The sequence below is a fragment of the Xiphias gladius genome, chromosome 2 (assembly GCF_016859285.1).
Source record: "Xiphias gladius isolate SHS-SW01 ecotype Sanya breed wild chromosome 2, ASM1685928v1, whole genome shotgun sequence".
NCBI classification, from domain to species: domain Eukaryota; kingdom Metazoa; phylum Chordata; class Actinopteri; order Istiophoriformes; family Xiphiidae; genus Xiphias; species Xiphias gladius.
In genome coordinates this window covers 3,678,818-3,693,757 of record NC_053401.1, presented here as the reverse complement: position 1 = coordinate 3,693,757, position 14,940 = coordinate 3,678,818, and the positions used below count along the sequence as shown (strand labels likewise).

Sequence of the window (14,940 nt, the reverse complement as noted above, 5' to 3'; positions counted from 1 at the left end):
AAACACGCAAAGTGCGTGTACTCTCGTGGCCCCCCTCCCCACTCACTGCTTAGTCATAGACAGAGAGACATGCATATTATCAGTTACTGTAGAAAGTGAGAAGCAACTAGTGTTTCTATGATTGTGTGTCTTTCAGAGTGTGTGTGTGTGTGGGTTGCTCTGGTTTTTTTTTTCCTGTGCGTTTTAGTTTACAGCCAGCCAGCTCCCCCTGCGACTAGCCCGGACCGCTTGCCTTGTCATCATGCACCATTACAAGGCTCCCTCTGAGGCTCCTTAAAGTCTGTTCCTTCAACGCACACACACACACACACACACACACACACACACACACACACACACACACACACACACACACACACACACACACACACACACACACACACTGTATTCAATTCAAACTATTTACTGGGGAACCTTCAGAGAGGGCACACTAGCATGCCGCGGCGGGGGCTTACTGTTTTTTTTTTTTTTTCTGCATTAAATCAGAATTTCTGTGTTAACGTCCAAGAAAGCCGCTTACAACTTTTCACCGAATCGCATTAAGCGTGTTTATCGATACAGTTTTGCTGGTGAATTATTGAAAGGATGGCTCTGGTGATATGGCTCTGACTGAGTTTAATCACTCATTATAATCCACGGTGGATAAAATATTCACCAGCGCTCATAAAAGGGACTGGCCTTGTAAAGAACTTATCACCCCATATCCGGGAAATCGATATTCACACTGCATCTGATAAGCAAATATGTATGAAAAAAAAAAAAGCTGTTTGAAATGCTGCGCACAGCTCTTGAGTGTAAAAAAAAATTGAGTGTAAAACCAAAATAAATCCGGAGCAAGCTCATAACTAGAGGTTAAATAAAAGAATAAGATAAAAGAATGAATTGACAGATAATCTTTGTCTCAATTATTGTGACAATTCAATCATCTTAGACTTAAAACCAGCCTGAAACCTCATTTTCAATGCCACTAAAGAAGCAATGTTATTGTGTACGAGTACGTGTGTTATGTGTGTGCTTTACAGTATCTATTAATGTTGAGTGTAGACGTGCATGGCTGCAGAGCGCTGGATCTTATCAGCGTGGTGTAAACATATTTTGTGTGTTTTTCCCTTCGCTGTGGTGGCGATAAAGAGATGGGCGACGGTCCAGCGGTGGCAGAGAGGCTCTCTCGGGTTACCCGGCTGTCGCTCGGCCGCCGTCACCGTCCAATCTCCTGCAAACGTTGCACCGTTTCTCACAATGCACTGTTTTTCTTGCGCTTTTTCTGAATGGGCTCCAATCCAGCGCCTTCTATCTGATAGTATCTTATGGAGTAAACATGTTGCAAAAAAAAAAAAAAAAAAATTGTGTGAAAATAAAAGTTGAGTACTGTCTGTCGGCAGATTTGAAAAACCTGGGCCTACCTCTCTCAGTTATTAATGTAGTCTTGTAGCTGGAAGTCCTGCAGACCCAGCTGACCTATTAGACAGCATTCTATCACCTTGATACTACAAGACTTCTTTAATGTGACACAGCTGTAAAACATTGATTTGCATCTGCTCAATATCTGTGGTGCTGACGGTATTTTTTTTTTTTAACGCAGCACCATCCTCCCAAGTCCCAAAGTCTGAACAGAAAAAAATATAAAAGTCTATTTGGATCCCTCTTGTCGCACATTTCTACGTTTGTTCATAAGAGGTCAAAACAGGTCATATCGCACATTTCCTTATATGTGAATGGCTTTTTGGCTAAATGTGAAATAGATATTTGCTCATGCAATAGCACATATTTCATTTCTCAGTAATAAATAAAAGGCTTTACGTTTATTTCTGTATTTCGTCACCTTCATCAAATGCACACAGGCAGTTTGGGCAGAGCAAGGAGAAGGGGGTCACCACAAAAAAGGTTCATTTAGCAGGGTCTGTGTGTGAGGACCCAAACATTGAGGAAGTGAAGCCACAGCCATATTGTTTCAGATGAAGTCGAATATGGCCGCCTTCTGCAAATCAAATGACGGTTCCGCTTATTCTCAATCTAAATACCGTATTTCATGTAATAAAAAAATAAAAGTCAGGTCTCAGCTGTTAAATGTTACTGCTTTCCACCTGTTTGAAGGGTTCAGTGGCGCCGCTGTTGCAGTAAAAACTTTCTGCACCACAGTTGGTTTTTTCGTCCCTGAGCCCAAAGCTGCAATCTGAAGAGACGCTGGGCTCAAACACTGCAGAGGAGACTCTGGGGTCATGCCAAGATGATCTCTCTCTCTCTCTCTCTCTCCGTCCATTTCTTCTCCTCCTCCTCACGTCTTGCCGGCTCTCACAGCTCACCTAAACCACATGAAGAGCCTAAGAGAGGGTGACCTTATATGGCAGCCTTCAGAGAAACTCAAGGACGTGTACACTTAGAGATAAACCTCTTCTTTTTTTTTCCTGTTTTTTTTTTTTTTTTTTTTTACTCTTGCTTTATCTAATCTTTAAAATCAGATGTTTTTGCTCTTTATTTTCTGTTCTGTTCTTTAGCTGTTAATGAGACAAAGTGTGTGAGAACGGAGAGATAGTATCAGATCAGTGGGGCATTTTATTGTGCCAGTCAACGAGAAAAAGTCCAAGTACGAAAGCTGTTTGACAAGATAAATGTCTTCACTCGCACTACTGGAATTTCTTCGGTCAGTCGGAGTTAACTCAACATTTAGCTTTTTTTTCCCCCCCGATGATCAGGCCAACTCAGCAATATCGGGTGTTGTTTGATTTGTTGGCTGCTTTGTACTTTCGTGCATGAAACATCAAACGGGATACTGAAAATTAATAAGGAAGGGGAGTTCCCGCTATTTCTACATAAATATGACAAACATCTGAATGCATAATGTGCAACAGTATGTGACGCAAACGCACACATATAACAGTATCACAAGTCGACCGCAGGAATCGAAGGACTGTCTAAAAGTGCACATATGTGTGTCAGTGTGTGTGTGTGTGTGTGTGCGTGTGTGTGTGTGCGTGTGCGTGTGCGTGTGTGCGTGTGCGTGCGGCACATATCTCATCCTCGGTGCAGATTAAACCCCAGCGTATGATAAGCTCCGACGACAAACAGGAGGATGGCGGCGCATGGAGCCCAGATGGGCGATTAGAGGGCCGCCGTGGCACAAGGGGTGGGTTGGGGGTGGTGGTGGGGGGGCCGGGGTCGAGAGCAACGACCCCCGTTTGTACGATAACTAACCCCACCACGGCAGGCCGCCATTATCGCTCTGCTCCCTGGCCCTCTCATAAGCACCAGAGATCTGAAATCTACACTAAGTTGACACGTCTCAGGCCATATCTGCCAAAGCAAGCTCCAGTCTGATAACATACTGGCCTGCACGAAGATGGCCTGAGCTCTCAGCACTTGTTGAATCCATGTTTTGTTTTGTTATTGTCTCTGGTTTTAATTTTCTCAGAGCTTCATTATAGACAAATCATAAGAGGTTCTGTGTTTTTCAACTGATCTTCATTGAAAATTTTGCTTGTTTTACTGATGTAAACAGCGCTGAAGATGTACATAACATATTCAGATTTAGTTTTATATTATTTAAAGTTGAAAACTTAAGCATATTTTAGTTTGGATTTTTAAAATATTAACGTCATAACAAAAGGTAACATGACTTTTCAGAGCGAAAGAGCACTGAAGACCATCCGAAAACCCCCACTTGAAGAAAACGCGATGCCCTGGAAAAGACACAGACACAATTTGAACTCTGTATTTGAGAAGGTCAAGGTTTTCTGCTACCTGGAATTGGATTCAGGACTATTTAAAACCTGAGATAAAGACTCAGAGGTTACAAAAATCCGCCTCTTTCTGACTGCGCACATCTGATTAATGTTCTGAAACTACAAATGAGCAGAAGAAAAAAAGGAAACCGGGAGGTCAATTGTTAAAAGGTCGATCATTCCAAATGTGTTAAGTAAAGCAGACGCAGTGCAAATTGTGCTGCTCCGAACTGACAGAATTAGCAACATGCAGCACAAAAAAAACCTGTAATTGCATGGTGACATATGATAAATGCATTTAAAGTACTGAGGTTTTATGCATTTTGAATATAAATCTTTAAATGCCTTATGGAAATCTTACTCTATAAGACCTTAGCATAAAGGCGACAGTCACTCTGTGTTTAAGGGTAGAAAAATGTGTTTTACTTGACTGAATATGGAGTTATAATATACCATATATTTTCTCAGATATTACTGTGTACATATACGCAACATAGTGTATATTTTTCCTATTCCTATTTTGAGGACAACTGTATTTTGCTTTACCATTTGCGTCAAATAGTTTTCTGTTTAACTACTATGAAATGAATCGAAATATGAGCAGTGAGTTATAAGGTAAACTAATTACTGATCATTTTTACAGGAGCAGATGACTGGTAATTACCATTCATTAGTGCCATCTAGTGCCCACTACCCCAATACAGGGCATTTTCCTGAACTGGTGCATCCACGCTTCCTTTACAAATGTCTAAAAATGTCCACAAAATAAATTCCCATGTTCTCAGGAGACGCCGTCCCATGACGCATCGCAAAACACTCTGCGTCGGTACGGGTTCCAGGGCTTCTTCGTTTACCCATCCCGTTCATTTCTCTCGCTTTTCCTGACCCTTTGATAGTGATAGTGAGCACAAATTGTGTGATAGAGACAGCATATCTTAATTGGCTGCTGTGTTATCAGCCCTGTTTGATAAGCTCCTTTGTCTTGTCCATCGTTAGATACCCAGCGCTGATGGAGAGGAGGGCGTTATTGGGGATCACTTCATCCCTGAGACTGGTTCACACTTTACCCCAGTCATTTGGAAAAATGGGTGGAAAATTGAGGAAAGATCAGTACGTAGGCATCCAGGTAGCGCTGCTGAAACTGGCAGCTGTATTGACAAAACGAGGCCTCGTAGCTTCGCGGCGTGATAACCATCTTCAGTGAGATTGGACCAAGACACATCACTCTTGGGTTAGGGTGTAAAGCGATAGAAGCCACAGATAGATAAAAGTCAGAAAAAAAAAAAAAAACAAAAGGAGGAAAAAGAAAACAAAACTTAGCAAGCTACTTTCTCATCTGTGGTTTTTTTTCTTGTTTTTGTTTTTTTTTTTTTTTGTATGCCAGTGGCAGCTCAAATAAGGTACAGAAAAAGAAAAAAAGAAAAAAAAACATCCCACATCCTTGAATTTATATGAATGGTTGCCGACAGGTGAGAATCACAATTTCATGGTAGATGCATTATTAAAATGTGTGTTTCCAGTGTGCAATGATCTACACATAATGTATACATGTGTACATCCAATTACTAAAAGTAAAGGACTTGCAGTGCCCTTTAATGCAAGTCAGTTTTCTTACACCTTCTATTTGCACCCTTAAACGTGCAGTTATATACCCCCTTTAATCATCTGTATAATACTAGGGAAATGTTGAGAGAATCAACGCTACTCATTACATTTTGAATCACTCTGTACTACTGCTGCCAAGTCTTGGCCCAGGAAGGGTTGTGGACAGATGGGGACCGTGTAAGCTAACGGCTGGCGGTCGTTTGAGATATCAAAAAAGGATTAATCTTATTAATACCTCGAATTAATAAACTTGTCTTTATACTTTTTACCTCTCTTTTCATTTAACAAAATGAAGCCAGACTTCTGAGGTACATTAGCACTATACCAAATAAATAAAAATTTGTCTTTTTTTTGGAGGGTCAAGTTTACTCATGTATTGTCCTTCTCCGGCTGCGATTTCGAAGATTCATTTTGCAGTTAGACAATGATCCCAAAACATAAAGCCCGAGATACACAGCAATTAGACCAGACCTCAACCTCGTGTGTGAACAATGTATTTTTCAGAAGGAAATGTGCTTCTTGTGCATCTCTTCTGCATCTCTATTTTGTGTGTGCGCGAGAGAAACCAAGGTGACTCATTGTCCTTGTTCAAAATTCGCGGAAGAGAAATCCACTCTACTACAACAACATCGACGAGGTGGCCTGCAACCTTAAGAAGAGCAGCAGGAAGAGAGAGAGGCGCGGGAGTGTCGCACAAGCTCCTTCCTCCTCTGATTCTGAAATGGAAACGTGTAGGTGAGATGTGAAAAAACAGCATCACTTTCAAGTGCTCTGTGAAAAGTCATGCCATTCATTTGGTTTAAAACCTGCTGTCTTCCTGTGACAGGCCTGATAGTTTCCTCTTTATTCATGTGGTTGAAACAGGAAACAAAACAGTGGCGAACTCACTGCGGCATATCACTGCTCAAGAGCGACTTCATTAGGACATATTTATGTTAGGCAAAATTAAGCTGAAATGCACAAAACTATAAAAGACTGCAAAAACACTTGCGGGACATTCATAGTCACAAGCAGCAGTTGTTCATTTAGGTGAGGAGCTTAGGCTACGCTACAGTGTATGGTTATGACTAAATCCTGTCTAACCAGTCCCACGCTGTTCTTCATTAGTTTCAGAATAAGTTAACAAAAACATCCCTGACTATTTGCTTACTGTGTAAAGCCTATCAGTAGGATGCTTTCCATATGGACTGGTCTGCGTTTTATTGTTCAACATTAACAACAGTGGGATCTGATTAGTAGTTTTTTAAATAACTGAAGAGAAAGACTCTTTGATGTTAAGGTTAAACATCTCACATGTGATAAATTCACATATTGGCACGTGTTGTTCATGGTTACCTTAACAAGTAAAATGTAATATATTACATATAAAAAATATGAATTTCACACGATGCAAAGTTGTAAAACTAAAGAAATTTGAAAAAGTTCAAGAGGGTATTAATGATTTTTAATGACCATGCACTGATTGAGCTGTTTGAATCCATTATCTGCTGCTTCTTAAACTATTTTCTGTTGAACAACATGTTCTTTATCCCTCAGCCTATATCTTCTGTCCATCAGCAAGGAGCGTTTCATACATTCAGATCAATGCCGCTGCATGTTTAAGCCCATTCACTGCGGTTATGTATACTTTACATTACTTCTCATCATTTTTCATTTTTGAATGTGGTTTTCATACCTTCTACGCAAATATGATGTTCACTGTGACGCATTTCACAACCGAATCAAGTTTCAAGTCTGGCGCAAGCCGATTTAATGCTAAATGAACCAAAACCAGTTGCACGTGTCAAGGTAGGAAAATCTCTTTTATTTATTTATTTATATTTTAAGTCTGAAACATTACTATACAGTGTACTTTTGAAAATGTTAGTACAGTGAAGTATACGTCTTGGGTCGCGCTATACATACTACTATACATAATTATAAAGTACAAAAATATAAAAGAATTTTTGTCCTTTTTACTCCAAGGCTATAGTTACTGGTTAACTTTCAGATGAAGGTTTTAAGCTTGGAGAAAAAAAAAAAGGGGGGGGGGGATAAACTGCATTGTTAAAGATTAAACTAGTGGTTCCCAGCCGTTTAGGCCTGTGACCCCTTGCAAAAGAGCAGCATCTAGTTGTGGTTCTTCGAAATGTTTCAAATGTCACTGAGCTGTTATCAATTCCTCTGGCCACAGAGGCATTCCCCCCCCCCCTTAACCTTCGGAGACTGTTTGAAACAAACTACTGATGAGGTAAAATTATCCAATATTTCATAAAGTCATCACATGACCTACAACATTATCACCTTGTGACACTTTGGGGGCGGTCGACCCCTAGGTGGGAAACCACTGTACTAAGCCAGATAACGGTCTATAAAGTAGTTAAAATTAGCTCCACCTCCACAACAGCAAAACTGTTTCGTGCGCATGATGTGTCACTATTAACATGTCATATACTTTATGATTAATATATGACTCACAGGAAACCTTTTACCCTAGAACAAGATGTCTTACTGGTATATTTTGCTGATAACAGCTTTTGCACTGTTACACAAGTAGGATTTGGAAGACTTTTATTAGTAATGGAGTATTTTTATATTGTTGCATTGGTACTTTTACTTAAAGGATCTGAGTACTTCCTTTTCGCACGTTTCAACCCAACACGGGTATAAACATGCAAAAAGGAAGAAGAGTGGTGGAGCCTTTCAGATACGAAACAATAAAAGTTCTTCTGTTTTCTCTTCTGACCCATATTGGTTTGCAGTTAATATTTTATAAATGGTACACGTGTACTTGGTTTTGTAACGATATTATGACAATCTAATAAATTTTTGTGGACTGAGCTGCCATTGGATCATATTGTGCTATATCCTAATATTACCAAGGTTCTGAGAAATAAAAAACAGTACAGAGAAGAAGAGCAGGTTCGGTTAAAGTGCCCCTTCCCCACCCCAGCGAGGCGACTAGGGGAGGAGGAGGAGGAGGCCCAGGCGCTCCCACCGCCTCTGCCTGGCTCTCCCAGAGGAGCAGCCGTGGCGATGGTGATTATGTCACCACTTAGTGAACTAACTGACACTGATGGGTTTGAAATGCACTCTGCCTCCCAGCGGTCCCCTGCCCTCCCAGCCTCCCCCTCCCATCCCCGGGTCTGTTGGGCCCCTCTGTGCTGGGTGTTGGGTTACCCCGGAGTGACGGCAAGGCCAAGTTCAACAGCACAGCCAGCCAGGAGCTTTCTGAAGAGCCTGTTTGCCAGTTTGGGGTGGGATGGGGTGTGGGGGGGAGGCCCTTCTGACTCACTTTTGGGCCCCTTCTGTTGCGCTGCTACCCCCGCATTGTGATGAGAAATTATTAGTAATACTATTAACTGGTGATCCATTGCTTCAAAAACACCAACCTTAACATTATCTAAAACTCAGTTACCGAGAAAAGTGATTCATTTATATACATCTCATCGGTTTCAAAGTAAGGGAATATTAGCTTAGCTAAACTCCACTTGATTTGCATGCTAGCTGACATCAATGAAAAGCTGTGGTTTTTAGCTAGTGGCAATGTTCCCAAAACCACGTGCAAAAATGGGCAAAGAAAATATTTGCTCTCTACAGATTTGTTTTGTAATACCTGTACCTTCAGGTCTATGAGAATGTAGTCACACTTCACTGACAATCATTTTTGAAATTCTTTGAAAGAACTGAGTCAATGTTTTTGCATTAGACCTACGACGCACTCTCTCTTCTGACATTGGAGTAGTTGCTGGCCAGAAGCTAACACTTGTTATAGGGGTTGAATGATAATATTTATGCATCAAAATTCCAACAAAAGGTGTGTCATCATAAGTCAGACAACCAAAAACACAACCAAACACAAATCATCTGTCTGTGTAAACAATGCTAGAAGCTACAGTGGTAATTAAGTGGCTAGTGGCTAATTAGCTGATTAGCCCAGCTAATCAGTTAGTAATTACCTAAAAATGAACTACACCCAACATTAATTACTTTGGGTGTAGTTTGAGGAAAAGATGTGGCACCCACCCCCAGTTGGCTTTAATGGTGGCTTTTAAAAGTTGGCATTTTACTCCTTCAAAAGGAATGGCGGTTGTGGTCAGCTTAAATTCATCAAATGAGTCAAAAAGGTTAGCCATGTATTCAGTCGTATTTCGGCATACTGTCAAAAAAATAGTTTGGGAAAGTTTTAACACTAATTTTTTTGCAGTGGACATAAATTCAAGCCACTGTGAAAAAAACAAAAAAACAAAAAAAACAAAAAAATGCAATCCAGCAGTATTTCAAGCTATCTTGAATGGTGAAGAGATAAAGTGTCAACGAGCAATGACAAAACAGTTTGGTTCTAGTTCACTTGAGCTGACATTTCATTTAAACTCACAGTGCACTGGAATGACTACGGTCTGACTAAGATGTGAAGGGGTACAGCTGAAAACAAATCAGTTTACAGCCACACTGACCTACATTTGGCTACACAATTCAGTGCGCCACTGGCAAATGACTTCAGACGTCAAACGGCTGATTGTTCGGTTATCTATGATGCCTGCAGACGAGATGCACTCAGACAGAAAGACCTCTACATAACCAACCTAACTATTAGACAACATTTAAAATATTCTTAATGCATGCAAGGAATGCCCATTGCCAGAAAAAAGTTGTACTACTGAATTGCATGTAACAGTGGTTTTCGCTCACTTTCTCAAACCACCTACACTCGCCTACATCGACGCCAACCTACTTTCCCCTCTATTCTCCTCTCTGCAGCTTCTTCACCACATATGTATTCTAGAACTAGGTATTCTAATTCATTATACAGTCCTGTAGCACACTACCACTGATACAGACACAAACTTGGAGAAGTCTCTTCAACACATCTGAACAACATCTCTGGGGGGTAAGAGGAAACATGGATCATCTTTTATACTTAAAGCGTTACTAACAGGTCTTACTCACTGTTTCCTTAACTCTTAATCTCCTTTTTGAAAAGTCAGCACACTGCGTATGAGCATTTTTTAACCTCCTAGGGGTAAAACAGACTGTGTATTAAACAACTGCCCTGTAAACTGAGCTTCATAACATCAGGATCATAATGCCCTATTTTTATTGTACAGTAAGTACAATAGAAAATAACCTGTTACCCTGAACGCATGGAGACTACTTCACTAAAAGCACAAGACAGTAACTTGTGACACTGCAGGATTCAGTACAAAAGGGACTAAAACTTCACTAACAGAGATAATTATGACTTAAGATGTTATTTGGATCATTTTGGCACATGATAAGTACCTCGTACTTTGTTCTGCATTTGAACTGGAAGGTGACTGACTGAGGTAACAGAGTGCTAACAGATAACGGGTCATTAAGGTTTCGATGCATATCCGTATAAACCATGTCGATGCATGCATCAGCCACCCTGCAACATCATGAAAGAAGAGGCAGAAGTTTTCCTACGGTTGTTTCAAATACGCACACTATATATAGCAATAGATGTAGTGCTAGTCACTGAAAGTGTTAACCAAAAAGAGGCAAGTAGGTTTTCTTGGTTTCATTCATTAACTGATTTTTGTTTATGATGCATTCAGTGAAAAATGAAAGAAAGTGACTGGATCTTCTGGCTAATCAAAGCACACGGTGTCATGTGACCAAATGGCAACATCTCGTGTTATTATCAATTTCCACTAACCTTTAGAAAAATTGTTACAGAGCAATTATGAAGTCGGTCACACCCGCGCCTCCTACAAAAGTCTCCCCTCTCGCCTCATCATGTGCTGGTATAGAGAGACATATGTGTTTAGTCTATTAAAAGAGACAGCCGGCGTGCTTTGGGGAGCTGACCCTGGGGCTGGATGACAGCTTCAGTTACACTAACACATGAGCTCTCCCCGAAAACCCCACCCCCCAACACACACACACACACACACACACACACACACACACACACACACACACACACGGACCTGCTAAACTGCCAACTGAGCTCTACTCCCTCACCTCCCCAGTGTCCAGCCTCGAACCCCTAACCTCCCATCTTGGTGGATCTGGCAAGGGAGCACCACTACCAATGTGTGTGTGTGTGTGTGTGTGTGTGTGTGTGTGTGTGTGTGTGTGTGTGTGTGTGTGTGTGTGTGTGTGTGTGAAGGGGAGCAGGAGAAGGGGCTAAATTGAAAATTAAACTACTGAGTAGCCAGATATGTTGATGGCCAAAGTTGATAGGCGTCAATCACTCCCCGCCTCTTTGCTCTCTCTTTTCGCAGTCGTCCTCTTTCTCACTCTTTTGCTGATTTAATTAAGTTTAGGAAATGATAGAATAACTGCATCCACCTGTGGCAGTTCACATTGTACTAATCTCTTCATTTAGCTGGCTAACCCCCAGTCTGCAGATAGCCGCATTCACACTGCGGCTGACCTCTCCTGCACACGACTCACGGGGCAAAAGCTCCCCGGGTTGACACGTCGAACGCTTAGAAATGTTGCTTGCCATCTAAACAATCAGATTATGACGGATAAAAATCTGAGTGTTTCCAAATTAGGGATACGATGACATGTTTCCACAAACCTCGGCTCTGCTTGGAACAAAAATGACAATATCATTTATAGATTTATTAGTAGCGCTAACAGACTGAGCGCGGTGCTTTAGATGGTGTCTGAAATGGAGGGTAAGAGATGTTAAAGAATCGAGATTTTCTCCGCAAGTGACCTGCATCAACTCCTAACTTTGTTACATCATCCATCAAAGGGAAGCTCTCTCCTGCAAGGGCAGACAGGGAAGCTTGAGGCTAGTTTGGGAATTTTAGTGAAAGCTGGCATGAGACATTTAGGTAGAGAGTTGAAGTGGAAGGTTGTTATGTCAAGCAGCCCGCCCCCCCCCAATGAGTAGTTTCCTGCTATAGTGCCCTCAAGCAAGGCATTAACACCTCAAAGTGCTCCACTTATGTCTCCAGCTGCCAGCAGTGCAGCGATGAAGCTGTATGGGGGGGTTGAAAGCTTTAACACTGTTGGCTCGAAATGGCAGTGAGAGCTCAATGAAAGATCTGCACTTCAATACCCAGAAATCATGTGAAGTGGCATCAGTAAGCTGCACATGACAGTCTCATACTCACTAACCAGGCGGGTTTGTGATCCAGCGATGACGAGTCCCAGTTTCGTCTGGATGGAGCGCACGCCCGCTAGTTTTTCGGGGGCGGTTTGGGTTCAGGACAAAAAGGTTTTGTCATTATCTGTGGGGAGAGAATACACTCCACGCCAGCATTCCCACCGGAAGCCGAAATCCTAATTAGTGGTGATGCTATTGTAGTCCTGTGATTTAGGTTGAAAACGACAACATATTAAAAGAGAATATTTTCCAATGAGGCAAATGTTTAAAAAATTACATATCAAACTGATCTTCCATACAATAAAATAGTAAATCAGTAAAATCAATACATCATTTTTAATTCAAAATCTTTGTTTTGTCCAACCAATTGTGCAAAACCCAATTTGAAGAGAATCTGAAGTCATCCTGGGCTCTGGGAACCACTTTCTGACATTTTATAAACAATTAACATTTTTACATTTACATAATCTGAGAAGTGGAAACTGACAAACGCTGGCATATTTGTTTGATAAATGAGTAAAACTGCAGTTGATTTCCCATCTCTCATATAAATCAGTCAATCAACTAAACTCAACCCCGGCAACTAATCATAGACATAGGTGTATTTTTACTTTAAAATCTTGCCTGGTGCACTGTGAAGTACTGGGCGCCCTGCAGAGCGAGAGCAAGTCAACTTATCAAGTACATAACAGCTCAGGACACTGGCAAAGACCCCTTGATGTCATCCCAAGTAAAATGTTATTGTTTTAAAAAAATATTAAAAAAAAACTTCCTCTCAGTAAAAGAGACTTCCTCAATGAGCCATTCTTTATTGTATGTAGTGTAATGCTGCTTATCATGTCCTGTATAAATATTAGTCTTTTGGTTGACAACACATTACCCACTTTAAGCCTGGAGCTTAAACCCACTGAAGTTCCCTCTGAGTTGGTGCCACATATGACGCACAGCATGATGGAGGGAAGCAGAAAAGAAAAAAAAGAAAAAAAACAGGAATGACAACAATGTGAATCAGAGAGAGAAGGGTAGTGACGGCTCCACTTTGCAGAGACATCATGCATTTCTCGGGTATTTAAGCGCGAGGGGCTCTGAGGGCTTAGCATTTCCGTAAGACTGAGGCCTGCGTTTTGACTGGGAGAGAAGAGACCAATTAGGCCATTAATGTGAGTGCTGACGGGCGGATTACTCCCCTGGCTCGCCTGCCCCTTTAAAAAACAGGCAGCAACAACAATAAAGCCGGTATTAGCCCGGCTCTTAAAGGGACAGCTGGGCGGGAGGCAGGGAGTTTGTCTCGGAGTTCTCATCTCAAACATACTGTACGATGTAATTCTCAGGGGTCACGGCGTCCAACTCTAATGTCCTTCACAGCTGGTTTCACATGTTCGAAGCTGCCAGACAGGCTTTTGTACACTTCCTGGGCCCTTTGTTTGAACCCTGGACTTGGGACTCGGAGACTATTGTTCGCTCACATAGGAAGTTTTGCGTTTTCAATCAACAAGCGCTGCCTTGAAGTTTAAAGAGGCAAACGGAATCCACAGATGACCCAGCCACACACCTAGTACAAAAGCTCACATGCACGCCCCGATGTGGACACAATCCAAATTCACATGTGCGCACACACACACACACACACACACACAGTGACCCTAGATTGGGATGTCTAGTTCATTTCTGCTGTAATCGGTTCACTATGTCCAGGTTTACAGTTACAGGCCAAGAGGCAAGGGTGAGGGGTCATGACAGTGCCCTCCTAACAATGACGCAGGTGCACTATTCAGCTCCAGTCAGCTGCAGCGCACGGACCTCCAGCCTGACACTCAATTAAGAACACAGATTAACAAACACACACGCACACACACACACACACAAAAATGCATACATTCACATGCACTTGTGGTCATGACCACCCTTTGGACCCCATGTAGTTGGAGTATTCTCTTACGGAGCTGGGAATAGGAGCGAGGAATCCGAGCAGTGCTGCCATCCCAGGGACAAAAGGCGGGGTGGCCCCAGGGCTCAGGCTAAGGAAGCTCCAGGCTCGGCCCCTGGACCTCAATGTCCTTCAGGAGCCCACTTAAAACAGCCAGGTGTTCCAACAGGAGAGACTTTTGTGGAACTGTTGCAGCACGCTGTGGACTGGACCAAATAAGAAAGGCCTTGTTTGCCGATGGTCTGTTGCTCTGTGAGATTTTTGCGTTTTTTTTCGATTTCTTCAGATACTGTAAGGGTCTAAAGTTGTTATTTTCATGTATTGATTTCTTAATGTGCACGATGTAAAGCTGTACAACTACATATAACAGCAATACTAACATGCTGTTGGCGTGCGTGTTTTGTTGTATTGTTCATTTGAATGTGACTGACTTTGTTCAACTTCACGGTGGTATCTCAATTACAATAAAACAACCGATACTGATTTTAAGGCCAATGTTGGACCACGTATTGGGATAGCTTTTAAAGGAGACATTGCAAAAATGTTGCAAAAATGATCTCGCTCAAAGCTTTTCAGAGTTTTCAACTGCATCTAACAGTCCTCATTCAACAAAGAAGACA

At 41.7% G+C, this 14,940-nt stretch overlaps 1 long non-coding RNA gene across 1 annotated transcript in view; it reads right to left on the bottom strand.

Moving 5' to 3' along the window:
* Window positions 1–1,569: 1,569 nt before the first annotated feature.
* Window positions 1,570–14,940, bottom strand: part of LOC120802451 — a 54,036-nt gene continuing 40,665 nt past the window's right edge. The window contains exons 3-4 of the long non-coding RNA XR_005709230.1: window positions 2,085–2,303; window positions 1,570–2,013 (exon numbers count right to left, since the gene is read on the bottom strand). This is a non-coding gene — a long non-coding RNA (uncharacterized LOC120802451). The remainder of the gene's footprint in view (window positions 2,014–2,084; window positions 2,304–14,940) is intronic.